The sequence below is a fragment of the Eumetopias jubatus genome, unplaced genomic scaffold (assembly GCF_037043125.1).
Source record: "Eumetopias jubatus isolate StellerSeaLion01/CBP00866 unplaced genomic scaffold, mEumJub1_p1.0 scaffold_8, whole genome shotgun sequence".
In the NCBI taxonomy this organism is placed as follows: Eukaryota; Metazoa; Chordata; class Mammalia; order Carnivora; family Otariidae; genus Eumetopias; species Eumetopias jubatus.
This window is the reverse complement of record NW_028274814.1, coordinates 100220319-100235746: the sequence shown is the minus strand read 5'-3', so window position 1 is coordinate 100235746 and position 15428 is coordinate 100220319. Positions and strand designations below refer to the sequence as shown.

Genomic DNA, 15428 nt, shown 5'->3' with positions numbered 1-15428 from the left:
TAGCTGCATCTTCTGGTGCAGTGCCAACCACATCCCTGAGACACCATGGTGAAGGTCGGAGTAAATGGATTTGGCCATATTGGGCGCCTGGTCACCAGGGCTGCTTTTAACTCTGGCAAAGTGGATATTGTCACCATCAATGACCCCTTCATTGACCTCAACTATATAGTCTACATGTTCCAGTATGATTCCCCCCATGGCAAACTCCATGGCACAAATTCAAGGCTGAGAATGGGAAACTTGTCATCAATTGAAAGCCCACCTCCATCTTCCAGGAGCCAGATCCTGCCAACATCAAATGGGGTGATGCTGGTGCTGAGCATGGTATGGAGTCCACTGGGGTCTTCACCACCATGGAGAAGGCTGGGGCTCACTTGAAGGGTGGGACCAAGAGGGTCATCATTTTTGCCCCTTCTGCTTAGAGGCCCCCATGTTTGTGATGGGTATGAACCATGAGAAGTAGGACAACTCCCTCAAGATTGTGAGCAATGCTTCCTGCATCACCAACTGCTTGGCCCCCCTGGCCAAGGTTATCCATGACAACTTCAGCATTGTGGGGAGACTCATGACCACAGTCCAGGCCATCAATACCACCCAGAAGACCATGGACAGCCCCTCTGGGAAGCTGTGGTGTGGTGGCCAAAGGGCTGCCAGGACATCATCCCTGCTTCTACTGGCACTACCAAAGCTATAGGCAAGGTCATCCCTGAGCTGAATGGGAAGCTCACTGGCGTGGCCTTCCATGTCCCCACCCCCAATGTGTCAATCGTGGATCTGACCTGCCACCTGGAGAAAGCTGCCAAATATGATCACATCAAGAAGGTGGTGAAACAGGCATCAGAGGATCCCTTCAAGGGCATCCTGGGCTTCATTGAAGACCAGGTTGTCTCCTGCAACTTTAACAGTTGACACCCACTCTTCTACCATCAATGTTGGGGCTGGCATTTCTCTCAATGACCATTTTGTCAAGCTCATTTCCTGGTATGGCAATGAATTTGGCTACAGCAACCAGGTGGTGGACCTTATGGTCCACATGGCCTCCAAGGAGTAAGAGCCCTCTGGACACTCAGAGCCAAGGCTGCTTCAGGATCTCTCCCTCTACCCCCGACCTTGCCCTCACATGCAACTATGTGTGTGCTCTCTCTCTTTCTCTCTCTCTAAAATAAATAAATAAGTCTTTAAAAAATTAAAAAAAAACAGTCCTTTTCTGAAAGCAATTTATCTTAAGATAATTGTGATGGCTAAACTTTTAAAATTATTGTAAATATAGAAAGGATAAATATACTTTCTAAATCCATACACAGGCAAAAATAAATATTAAGAGATTAATGCTTGTGTTTATGAAGTATTTACATAATGTTGTATAATGCTGCTAGATTTAATCATTCATGAGGTAAGCTTGTCATGTATCTGAACATGAGTACCTTGTATCTTGAACATAACCCAAGGGTTTCCAGGTAGGAATATAAGATATAAATGTTCAAAGAGATAAGGTAGCCAATATAATCATAGCATTGAGACTTACCCAATTAAAGTTTACATATTCAAGTAGCTACACACTTTTAGCCTAGTTAATTTCTCACTTTGGAGAAGGAAATGATTTTGAACTTGATCAACTCAAAGGAAGCGGTGGTTTCAACAGTAATTTTGCTGTTTCCTTTCAACGTTCTAGTTCTTAACTTTTTCCCCCCTTTGTTTTCTTTTTGCAGTTTCTTTGCTAAAGCATCTTTAGCATGTGCTGTCAGCTGTGTCTCCAGGGACAACTATATTTTTATTACAGGCCATAGAGAACTATTTGCTTTCTTAAATATAAATACAATTTAAGAAACAAAAATGTTTTTAAAAGCTTTAATTCATTACCATTACTGTAAAATACTGTCCTTCATCTCTGACCCAGAAATCCTGTATTTTCTCTCAGTATCCCTGAAACTGTGGTTGACTAACTTGTTAGTTTGCAAGCAACATACAATCTCGGACCTTTCATAGTTTTAGTTTAGTTTAGTTTTGTTTTGTTTTTTTAATGGGAGGCTACTTAGATTTTTTTCTTTATTCTCATGTTGGTTTTGAAAGTGGACTCATTCAAGAATTTGCTCATTCCAACTAAATCATTGAATCTATTGACAAAAAGTTATTCATTATTTTCATTTATTATTCTTCTAATTTCTCCTCCAGGATCTCCAGTAGTGCCCCTTGTTTTATTTCTGATATTGAAAATTTTTGTTTCCTCTCTCTCTCTTTTTTTTTTTTTCATGACCAGTCTTGCTAGGGAGTTATCATTTTTATTAACCCAGTATAGGTGGGCTCAACCAGGATTCCATGGGGCTGCCTGTTGTAAGGAGGGCTAACAGCTTAGGCCAAAGTCAGTGTTAGAAGAGCCTAACCAGGCAGAGAGAAAGGATTGAGAAATAGCAGGCCACATCAAAAACCAAATGGGAACTCTGCCGGCAGTGTCTGAGGTCATTTGATATCTAAAACTGAAGTCAGCAAAGACGAAGCAAAACAGAATCACACACATGAACAAGTGAGTTTGTTCTGATAACCCTTTTGTGAGGAGGACAGTTGTCACCAATGAGACAGTAACTTGCAACTTTCCTAGTAGGTGTGAAAATGTAGGTCACCCTTTGGTTTAAAACAAAAAGAACTAGAAATTTAGAACTAAAATATATATTATTTTTATTTTTAAGAAAGACATTATCTGCTTGTTTTGAGCTGCTAAGATATGCAGATATGAAATCATGCTTGAGTCTTATGGGTTTGCGTGAGCAGGTAGGCCCAAGCAAGCAGTCCATTTAACACACAGTCTTCTGCATTTCAAATTTCACTTTTTTTTGAGGTTTTTTTGTTTTTTCGGTTTTTTTTTGGGGGGGGGAAAGAGAGTGGAAGTGCCCGTGCAATGCAAGTAGGGGGTGGGAAGAGGGGCAGAGGGAGAGGGAGAATCCCAAGCAGGCTCCACAATCAGCACAGAACCCCAGTGGGGCTTGATCTCACAAGCTGAGATCAAGACCTGAGCCAAAATCAAGAGCTGGATGCTTAACTGACTGAATCACACGGGCGCCCCCTGAGGTTGTTTTTTGAAGGGAGGGATAGTTGCCCAACAACTCATCCACAGAGACTTAACTACAATGGGGTATGATTTTTCTAAAATAACAAGAAGTCCAAAGGTGGGGGGTGCAGGGATGTGCAGTAGCACCATGATGCCATTATTTCCCTCACTTTCTGTTTTCCTGTCCCACCATTCCTAGCATGTCGCTTTTCCACTCATGCTTATCTCATGGTCACAGGACTACTGCTCCATCCATGGCTTCATGTCCACACTCCAAATACAAAGAAGGAGGAGGAGGAGGAGACGGATGGTGTCTGTTTCGGACTGGGGACACAATGGAGATAGCTAGTTTCCACTTTGTGTAGGGGGTAGAAAAATAAGTTACCTCTGGAGAAGTTATTCAGAAAGCTCTTGCTCTACCTTTTTTTTTTCTTTCTGCACATAGAAACTCATATAGTGGGGAACAAACCTTCAATGTCAGAAGTAAATCATCTTCTAGGCCCCAGGAAATGGCTTCCCCTTATTTACAAACAGGTATCTGAATATATCTTTTCCATTTAATCGGGTCATTTTGACGAGCTGCCTGTTTTTAATTTAAATGCTTCTCTGACAATGCCCAGGTTCTTACTGGCATCTTTGATCTTAAAATCATTGGAGTCCCTTATTAATAAAGTCTCAACCAAGCATTCAACCCAGTAGAATGCATATGACTGCCTTTCAAAGGGAAAATGGTGAATAACTGGATCAAGTATCCTTAATTCAACAAATGCAATGTTCTTTCCTGCAGCCCTCCTTCAGTCTTCTGCCAGAAGTACAATTCCCTATTGTGTCCCCCAGGGTCTGAGTCCTTAAACTCACCCACGCCTTTCAGCTTGGATTACTCCAAGGCTCCCAAGTAAAGAACCCACACTTGCTCAGTGGCAGCAGCAGGTTTCCCAACCCACTCACACCATCCTTCCCATGGATGAACTCTGGTATTCCTCCTAACAGAACTGGCTAGCCTAACACCTTTCACTCTTACCGCTGTGTCCTTCTCTTCCCTCGATATTGACATGGCTCATGCCCTAGGATCTGAGTTACATTGCACATTAAGCCCAGTACCCAGAAACCCAGGAAAGTTCTGTTACTGATCCTCAGGCCCTTATATTGTGATGTCATCACATGGTTTCAGGCCTTCCTCGCCTGCCTGTCAATTGGAATTTTCATATCATATTCCAGGAATTATTTCCCTTATGGGGGAGAGTTTAATCTCACACTCTTTAATCAGAATTGCCTCCCCACTTTTTTTTTTTTAACAATTGGTTCCCCTTTATCTCTTCCTTTATATCTTAAAAGCTGTGAGATACGCTGCATATCTGCTTTGACCCATGTGAGGTGTTAGCCACTGTAGGCGAATCCTCTTTACCTACTGTGGCTGCACAAGGGCTTATCGCTCAGATCTCTCAGCAAGATAGAACCTGTCACAAGGCGTGTGGTTAGCTGACGGTCCCCAGCTGCAGAACTGTGGAATTTGCTACAGCATCTCAGCCAAGGCTCCACTTTGACTCGCTAACCGTAGTCAGTGACTGAGAATGACAGCTGCACTAATCCATTTCTGCTATCGACCTAGATAACGAGGTAAACCGAGGCCGGCTCAAAATGGCCGGAAAGACTGGTTTATTTGGGAATTAGCAAAGGAATTGCAATTCAGAACATGCAAACTGCAGTAAGTCACAGGCAACCCTCTCTTGAGGGTTTGTGGTAGTCTGTATTTATGGGCAGAGAATGTAAAGAGTAGAAAGTTCACTTAGCATCTGTTAAAATCAAAAACAGAGACCAGTTTTGAAAATTCCCTGAGCAGGCAAAACCCATCCAGTCGTACAAACAAAGCTCAATTCAGCTTATTTTGCAAGGCCAACCGACTGGGGTCATTTTTCTTCTGGGAACTATTAGCAAAACTTCCCAAGGTTGATATGAGGCAAACCCTGTATCATTTTAAACTCCGTATCATTTTTTTAAAAGATTTTATTTATTTATTTATTTGACAGAGAGACACAGCGAGAGAGGGAACACAAGCAGGGGGAGTGGGAGAGGGAGAAGCTGGCTTCCCGTGGAGCAGGGAGCCCGATGTGGGGCTCGATCCCAGGACCCTGGGACCATGACCAGAGCCGAAGGCAGACGCTTAATGACTGAGCCACCGAGGCGCCCCTAAACTCTGTATCATTTTAAAAAATTTCAATAATATCAGTTTTCTGTTTATGGGAAATGAATCTCTCAGTTCTTAAGTTTTGTGCTCCTGAGGGGACATGCATGAGATTTTTTCCATTTTGTATCCTCTGGTTTGATTTTATTTATTTATTTATCCCCCCCCACCCCGGTTTAATTTTAGATTGAAATTCTGACAACACTGCCCAACACATACTTCTCCCAGCATGAAAGATCTCTATAGGGGATTTTTGCACCACAGCTCCCCACCTTGTGTGGGCTGAGATTTTTCTGAGTTGCACTGTGGTCTCAGCCTTTTTCTGACTGAATCTTACAGGTGTCAGATTTGCATTATAGTCTGAAGGCTTTCCCTATCTACTAATGCTCTCTCCCATTCCCTTTGTGTGTGTTTCTGTATTCTAATAAAACTTTATTTATGGACACTGAAATTTGAATTTCATGTAATTTTCATGTCCCATAATTTTTTAATTTTCTTAAAAACCTTATTTTAGAACAATTTTAGATTTACAGAAAAATTGTGAAGACAGTACAGAGTTCCCATATACCTCACACCCACTTTCCCCTATTATTAACATCTTACAGTACATTTGTCACAATTAATGAACCAATATTGGTACAAGTTCATTAGCTAAAGCACATACTTAAGATTTTCTTAGTTTTCACCTAATGTCCTTCTTACGTCCCAGGACCCTGTTCAGGATACCATCTTACATTTAGTAGTCTTGTGTCTAGGTTTAGACTCCTCTTGGTTCTGATGGTTTTTCAGGCTTTCCTTATTTTTGATGAATTAAGGAAAGTTTTTTTTTTTCGTTTTTTTTTTTGAAATAAAGAAAGTTTTGAAAGTTCTTAGAAGTACTGGTATTTTATAGAATGGCTCTTAATTGGGATTTGTCTGATGTTTTTCTCATGATTTGACTGGGATTCCATTATTTTTGGGAAGAAGACTACAGAGGTAAAATGCCATTTTCATCATATCATATCAAGGATACATGCTATTAACATGACTTACCATTGTTGATATTGACCTTGACCACCTGGCTGTGGTAGTGTTTATCAGGTTTCTCCACTATAAAGTTACTCTTTTTGTCCCTCTTTCCCATACTATATTCTTTGATACCTCAAGTTTTACAGGCATCAAATAATGAACCTCTTATACTTCTGTCTTGACATTGGCTTCAGGAGGATCTGAACTGGCACAGTTGGTTTCAGTAGTGATCCAATGAAGCAAGTGGTAAGAAATCATGATCCCTTGCTTACTTACTGGAACCGAGCCAGTTTTTACACAGGAAACCACTGAAGAGGTGGCTGAGTTCCTAGGAGGCTACTAATATGCACTTTAACGATTTTCTGAGTATTTTCCAAAAGGAACCCATGGACATTTACTTGAATGAATATATATTCAAAAGGGGGAATATCCACACATTTGGGAAACTGATGGACACACGATCTGAGTTGACGTTGAACCAAAGCATCATCATGGAATCAAATCCGAGTGCGACCACAGGGCATGAGTTAGGTACATGAGCAGATAACCTAGACCTCCATTTCACCCACCACTGTTATACCAGCACCCCTATCTCAGTTCACACTTGTGACTATATTGAGAGGGGTCCTGCACATCTAGGTAAAAGTAATTTTTAAAAGCGAAATGTTAATTTATCAGTTGGCCCAAAATGTGGGTGCAAGCAGAAAATGGACAATGACTGCATTATAGCCTTGAAAGGCAGAAGTAAGAGAAAATCTTCAGGGTGGAGCTTTGAGTGGTAGACCTGACTACCCACTTTGTATGGAAGTACAAGTGGCTTGAGATGAGAATCAATATGGACACATGGACCATAGCAAATATCTAGCCATAGGTTAGGAGTTTGGAAGGAAAAGAATTGAAAGGTCAGAAATAAGAGGGTCTGGGGCAGAGTCATGTGAATGGAAATAAAGAAGTGGGAATGGTACGCAGAAATTTTTTTTACAGATTATTGCCCACCAGATGCATCAAATGACAAAGTAGACGAAATAATTCATCAGTTAACATTAACTAGATTTTATCCTTTGCCCACCCAGAATTAGCATGATGGGCAGACAAATAGAATGCCTGGATGCCACATACAGATCCAGTTGCATAGACTTTCATTTATCAGCGTTGGTCCAGGTACCTCTGTATATAGAATCTACCAACAATGGAGATGAATTCTGGGTCCCTAACATGGCACTATTGTTTGAGGAGACTAACTGGCACTTGGTGGCAAGTTGACTACATTGGGCTCCTTCCATCCTGGAAAAGCCAGTGGTTCATTCTCACTGAAATAGACACTTATTCTGACATCTTTTCTGGGTATGGGTGTGACTTTCCTACCCTCAGAGTCTTAGCCAACACCACCGTGTGTTTCCTGAATGCCTGATCCACAGGAATAGAACACTACACAAGCTAGCGTCCCATCAGATGTCTCACTCCAACGTTGAAGTCTATCAAATCTGTTTAATAACAGGAATATCAATAATATTCCTCAGATTTTAAATATTTTTAGAGATCTTATCTAATACTGCCCGTAATAAATTTCCCTCACTCAGGGGGTACTTTGAATTTGAGTGGGCATGTGTTTTTGGCAATTCCTTTTGCTGTGGAAGGGAAAGAAAAGGTCCAATGCCCTCCACTCTGCTCCAGCCCACCACTTCTGACCAACCTGGTTTCCCAGCAACATTATACTGAATGTTGTGGAAGGGGCTCATGGCTATGCTAAATAATTGCAAATCCTCCTACCCCCTAAGTCACCAAACCCTTAGGACTCTATCTAGTTCCTTCCCCATTGCTGTGTGTTGTTCCTGTGAACATTCTGTATTCATTCTTGTTCTTCCCCAGCCTCCCTTTTTGTAGTGTCTACTACCATCCAGCACTGTAGTTCATTGTTATGGGGAGTTGAGGAACCTATAGAAAACCCAACAATCTTTACCTTTATCTAGTTTTAAGGAATAACATACTTGATCCTTGACCATTTAAAGAAGGACTCAAGATAGCATTGGCTCACTAATATTTTGTTAATATTTATTGACTAAGTGTACTGACTCTTTGACACTTTCTCAAACCCTTAGCTAAACCAAGGGCAAGTATATACTACACATAATGTAGTATAGACACTTGTTGGAGATTACCTTACTAGTGCCAGGAACATTTCAACAGTCTTAGAATTTTATAATGCAAAATGGAATATATAGTACTTTAAGGAATGAACCAAATGGTCATTCACCACTCAAGACCATTTAGGTCAGAACATCCTGGTCAAAGTATATTCCTGAAACTCAGTGCCATGGAAACTGAGTAAGAGTAATTTCCCCTGACATCTCTGGGATTCATACTAATGATCCCTTATGCAGGGAGTCAACCTGTAACTTGTGTAATAAAGATAAAAGTAAGTATTCTAAGCACATAGGGTGTATGGTTCTGAGAGAGATGGAGATGATACCAAGAACCAAGACTTAGGAAATAAAACTTAAAAAGACACTCTATTCCTTTGACCACTTGATGCTATGAAGGATCTTTACATACTGAGTTTTTGTGCCATTATTGCTAATGCTGTTTCAGAATAATGGACATTTTAATTAATTAATTAATTTATAAGATTTTATTTATTTGTTTGAGAGAGAGAGAGAGAGCACAAGCAGGGGGAGCAGCAGGCAGAGGGAGAAGCAGGCTCCCTGCTGAGCAGGGAGCCTGATGTAGGGCTCTATCTCAGGACCCTGGGATCATGACCTGAGCCGAAGGCAGATGCTTAACCGAATGAGCACTGAGGTGCCCAATAATGGACATTTTAATGAAAACATCTTTATAGTAATGTCCTGTTAATTGAGTCAGTTACAGAATCCAAATCAAAATAACCTAAGGAAACCTTACTGGATGGAAATAGGATATATTTTGGGGAAAAAAGAATACATGTGAAAGGTTGGGATAAAACTAGGCATCAGGGACAAGAGCCATTCACTGCTTCTCTGTATTCATTCTTTCCATGCAGTCTGCTAAACAGCCTCAGAGCTTTACCTATTAAAACTTTTGCCACCAAGGAGAACCTGTCTTGAATGTCTGTCTGGATCTCCAAGCCAAAACCTATGATTGCACCCACCTGTGGTCAGCAGACCATCTCCAAAGTAAGGAGACAGAATCACAAAAGCAAAATGATGTTCCCATGGTAACTTGTGGATATAAAAAGGTGAGGCAAGAAGGGTAGGAAAGAGAATGAGAGAACAAATTTTTAGAGAAATGAGAAATTAAGGAAATACAATAACATATACAATACATCCATAATTTACACATGTCCAGGGTGGAAGTAAGCCAAGAGCAGAATTTCTCAAACTTGGCACTGGTGATACCTTGGGCAGGATCATTCTTTGCTGTGGGGGCTGTCCTAGGCACTGTAAGACTGTTACCAGCATTCCCGGCCTCTTTCCACGAGAGACCAGTAGCACCTTCCTGGTCACAGCTTCAATAATGGTTGCAGATTTTGCCAAATGTCCCCGGAAGGCAGGCGGCAAAATTGCACCCCAGTTAAGAACCACTGGCTTATAGCAATCATATTCCATGAAATCACCTGGAGAATATGTTGGAGAGTAAAGTTAGATATACAGATATGTAAGTTAGTCATCGTGGGAACTGAACATGAAGAATTTAGACTTATAGCATGCATCAGAATGTCCAGAAATTAATTCGTTTTCAGTCCTAGGTTGCAACACTTCACAAACTCAAAGCCAGTCTTCTCGTTTTTAATAATGGAAGCAATGCCAACTCCACAGAGTGGTTTTGGGAATTAAAGAATTATGTGAAAGCACTTTGGAAGCTATGAAGTAGTCTATAAATATCAGAAAATACTAATAAATAAAAGCACTGTAGAGAATCAGCCCTTTTCTCTACCTAAGGCTTTTTCTCAGGAAGTTGGTTAGAAAAGAGGCTGACTACACAGAAATTATATATATATATATATATATATATATATATATATATATATGCAGGGCTTCTTTTGTATAATTCTCATCTTGCCCCATTTAAGAATAGTCTTTTAATATACTGAGGTTAATAAATATGGAGTTTATACCATTTGATGTGTCCTATGTTAGGTATTTTTATTCAGATAATTTATTAGTACTACAAATTGTAAGTAGTTATTTTATATTATTAACTTATGAACTTTTACCGTACATATTAAATAACTGCAAGTAAATAACATTTAAAATTTTTATTTTATTTTACCACATAAATTTGGAAGCAGCCAAATTGCTCAATCACAAATAATTAAACTTTTGACATTTATTTGCCCTTAGTGGCAAGAAATTATATAGCCTAATAAGGAATTACAAGGCTTTAATGAAATATTAAACATGAAGTAGACATAAAAATGTATCTCCTAACAGCATGTACAAGTACCACTTAAATTATTTCAAACACATACAATACAAATATACATAAAGATATTCAATGCCTTGATATCCCACGGTCAATATCATCACCACCATCATCACCACTATCAATAACAACTATAACAGTAATTAATTGATTTCAAATAAAATAAAAAATAACAACTATAACAGTAATGATAAAAATAACAAAACCAAAGGTTATTAAATGGTTATCTTGAGTTGGAATGATCCTAAGCACCTTAATACTTGAGAAACTTATTAACCCATTTAAGAAATATTCAAAACACAGAGATGTAAACATATTTAGAAAATGGGAATTCCTTCCTTTTTAAGGATAACACAGTAAAATCTTAAAACTAATTAGACTGGTCAAATCTTTTTTAGTATTTCTGTCATCACGTCTTTACCTACTCTTAGTGTCCAAGAGCTTGCCTTACAATACTTACTATAAAAAACATGTTTTTTGTTTATTTGTTTCTGTTTTTCAAATTTACATTTGTTGAAAAATATAAGAAAAAGAGACTAAAAGGTATTGTAGTAGCGGTTTGTACATATTCTTTTTTGTTAAAGCTCAGTGTTTTATTTTTTGCTTTTATTTCTTTAGTTTTTGTATTATACATTTGCCCTATGATGGTGGTAAATCTAAGCCCTCCTCCTCCACCCTCTCCTCTTCCTCATCCCCTCTCTCCCCTTCCTCCTCTCCACCCCCTTCCTCTTCCTCCTCCTTTTCTTTGTCTCCTTCCTCTTCCTCCACTTCCTCCGCCTTTTCCCTGTCTTCTTCTTGTAACTTTTCTGGCTCTACCTCGGTTACTTCAGGGGCAAATATCATCTCTTCTTCCAATAATATATTTGGAAACCGAGACTGTATTATCAAAACAACTATGATACCTATTGAAAAACATAGCATTCTCAGAAAGAAAGTAAATAAGCACAGTGGATCACACACAATTGGCCGGGGAACTTCCCATCTGGGATACCAGAATCGGTAATCTGTAAATAAAGCAGCAAAATTGAAAGCTGGATTTTGCATAAGGTAGTTAAATTGTCCAAGAAATAAAGGACAACAATACATACATACGGATTGGTCACGATCTGCATTACCTAAAAAGAAAAAGAAAGTCCATAAAGAATTACATAAAATTCCTTCTTTCTCTAGAAATAAAATAATTTCTCTAAAAATAATGACATTCTTCTCCTAGTCCTCAGGTATCATGCTGCCATCTTTGATGTGCCTCCCCCAACCAGTAGCCCATCATAAAATACAATATATTCTCTTTTAGTAAAAGTCAGCCTAGGCTGCTAGGGAGAACTTAGAAGTATAGGAATGAGGACATGTGGATTCTATTACCAATTCTGTCTCTAAATCATTGTCACCTTGTATGAATCACTTCACTTCTGTCCCCTAAAGATTTTTCCAGCTTTACCATTCTAGGATTTTATAATATCTCTTACTTGCATCTCTCTTTTTTTCCCCAGATCATTATCCAAATTAATATTCTGAATCTACTCACTTTCCTCATCTAATTCTTATTTTCAGGGGCTTTTAGTTGCTCTTCATTTCCTACATGGCAAAGTTAACTCTATAGCTTGGTATTCATTGTTTCTGCCATCTAGCCCAATGCTATCAAAATACTTTTCAGGGAATAAATTTCCTTCCCTCTGCTGACTGGGGCAGAGAAGATCAGAAAATCATTCCTCGATTCCATTAGGAAGGAAAGAGAAAGGATAACTTAGTTCTCACACATAGAGAACCCAATGGCAACCAGAGGCTTTGTCTTGCAATTGACACTACGCTTATAAGAAAATTTAGAAATCACTCTTCAGATAATCCTAGAGATGACCTGCCCTGTTGGATCTTTGAGGTTATTTTAGCTTTTTGTGCTTGGTCTTATTTTCCCTCATATTTTATGCAATGCTTTCTATTTTAGCACTCCTTTTAAAAAAATCTTTTACCACACAGTGTGTATTTTCTCTACTTCATTCCGTGTATGTGTATCTATTGATCACTTAGTTTGAGCAATGATGTAATTAGCATATTTCTTATTTGCATTTTCCTTCATTTGTCATCACTATTTTCCATCGATTATATTCTTCTTTTACTTTTGCACTTGATTGAATATTTAAATGCATTTAAGTCTACTTACATCTCTATTGTTTGATTTATCAGCTTTAAATAGTACCTTTTGGCCCCTTGCTATAAAAGATGGGGAAATGAAGCACATTTTCCTATCTCTCTCTTCTTCTCCCAAGTTTTATTAATTATATCATTTGCATATCGCCAAAATTTAATATATTTACATTTTGTTTTGTATTATAGCCTTCAGAATTTAATCTTTGTCTATTGATTAAGTCTCAATGCTTATAGTTTTTCCAGTGCAGCTTTTCATTTTCCATTCATCTCTTCTTTTTGGTGAAAGCCATCTTCTAGGGGTTTATTGAGAATGTGCTTGTGAGAACTATGTACCACAAATTTCTTGGTGTTCCCACAAGATTTGTCTATCTGCTTGTACTTGAATAATAGGTTTGGCTGAATTTATGTACAGCATTAAGGACAATATAGGAATTAATTCCACTGTATCTTGGCATTGACTGTTATTGTTGAAAAGTTTCATGACAGCCAAAATGTGCAGGATTGTCAATTGCCAATGCAGCATTCTACCGCACTGGTGTAAAGCTGATCCTGTGTTGCAGACCTGAGATCAGGAACTAACTACCTTTCTGCGAATTCCTTCCGTTGTATAGCTTCAAGTTAAGAGTTTGCCAATGAGAGGAATGCAAGTGAAATTTGGAAGATTTAAGAGAAGTGGAAACCATCATTATTCTCCAGGGGTTGTTGTTCGCCAGATACCTAAACAGATGTGAGAGTCACAGTGGCTGCTTGGTAGAATGGGAAACTAACTACCTGCTTTGCTGTCAAACACTGAGACAGTTTGGTGGGAGCTTTCTCAAAGGTCTTGAGAATTGCAGCAATTTTCTTGTAAGCTTTTGAGAACTACCTATTTTGGTGCTTAAGGCTAAAAGGTCTTCTGTTTCTGCTTCTCTGACCTTTTAACTATGGTTTCTCTGCCTTTTCATAGCAACTTCTGTGATCTTTGCTCCCCTAGAGTTACACCATTCACGTAAGCTCTATTTTCTATGTTAAACACTATATTGTCAGAATATTTAAAGTGAAAAAAAATATTCAAAGTGGCTGTTTTCCTGACTCAACCCAGAGAATTAAACTCTAATGAATTATTTTGCATTTTGGTTTGGATGCTTAAAGGATTCTTTATTTTCCTCTAATTTACTAATCAGGGTCTAAATGGAGACTATTTTGCATCACTTTTTCCTGGCACATAATATGCAGTTTCTTTCTTTTTTATCTTTTAAAGGTTGTTGTTTGTATTTATTTATTTATTTATTTTCAATTGAGGTATAATTGACATATAACATTATATTAGTTTCGGGTGTACAACATAATGATTTGATATTTGTATTTATTGTGAAATGATCACCACAGTAAATCTAGTAAGCATCTGTCATCATACATAGTTGCAAATGTTTCTTCTTGTGATGAGAACTTTTAAGTTCTATTCTCTTCATAACTTTCAAATATGCAATACATTATTATTAACTATAGTCCCTATGCTGTACATTATATCCTCATGACTTACTTATTTTATAACTAGAAGTTGAAGTTTCTACCTTTGACCTTCTTTACCCATTTTGCCCACTGCCCACTTGCACCTCTGGCAACCACCAATCTATCCTCTGTATCTATAAGCTTGGTTTTTGTGTTTGTTGGTTTTTTGGTTTTACATATAAGTAAGATCCTATGGTATCTTTCTTTCTCTGACATTTCACTTAGCAAAGTGCCCTCAAGGGCCATCCATGTTGTCACAAATGGCAAGATTTCATTTTTTTATATGGCTGAATAGTATTCCAGTGTGTGTGTGTGTGTGTGTGTGTGTGTGTGTGTGTGTGTGTGTGTAGATAGATAAAGATATAACACATTTTCTTTACCCATTCATCCATTAATGGATACTTAGATTCTTTCCATATCTTGGCTATTGTAAATAATGCTACGATGAACACGTGGGTGCACATATCTTTTTGAGTTAGGGTTTTCATTTTCTTCAAATAAATACCCAGAAGTGAAATTACTGGATCATGAGGTCCATTTTTAATTTTTTGAGGAACCTCTTATTTTTTTCCAGTTTACATTCCATAGTAGGCATTCAATGTTTAGATTCAAGAATTTCTATTTCTGAGATTTTTTATTATTTCTTTAAATATCTGTATATCTATCTTTTGCTTTGTTTTTTGTTCTATTATTTTTGTTCTGTTCTTCAGGGGCTCCAATTATTCACATACTGAATCTGATTTATCAGTGCTTATTTATAATTTTCTCTTTAATCTTTTAAATTTCTTGCTTGCATTTCTTAGGCTTGACCTCCATCCCTTCCTGTATTTTCCAGTGTTTTTGGTTCCTCGTGCTGTTTTCAATGCGATTTTCAGTTCGTCATTAGTATATTAGAGATATATTAAAAATATTTTTGTTTATCTGAAATTCAAATTTAACTGGGCACCCTGTATTTGATCTGGCAACCTGCAGGCTAATCCTCCACTTAGACCCCCTCCCACCTGGCTCAGACTTTGAAACCCAGATGTAACGTTCTCCCATGTTGCCAATTCAATAAGTACACTTGGATGAAAGGGAACACTGGGGTATCCTCTCCCTGTCCCTCTTCTACTGTTGCCCCCATTCTCTTTCAGTATTTCTCATTGTTTCCCCCCCCTTAGG

At 38.5% G+C, this 15428-nt stretch overlaps 1 pseudogene; it reads left to right on the top strand.

The window, feature by feature from the left end:
- The first annotated feature begins 45 nt into the window (after positions 1 to 45).
- On the top strand, positions 46 to 909 carry LOC114203566 (glyceraldehyde-3-phosphate dehydrogenase pseudogene; annotated as a pseudogene).
- Positions 910 to 15428: the final 14519 nt, after the last annotated feature.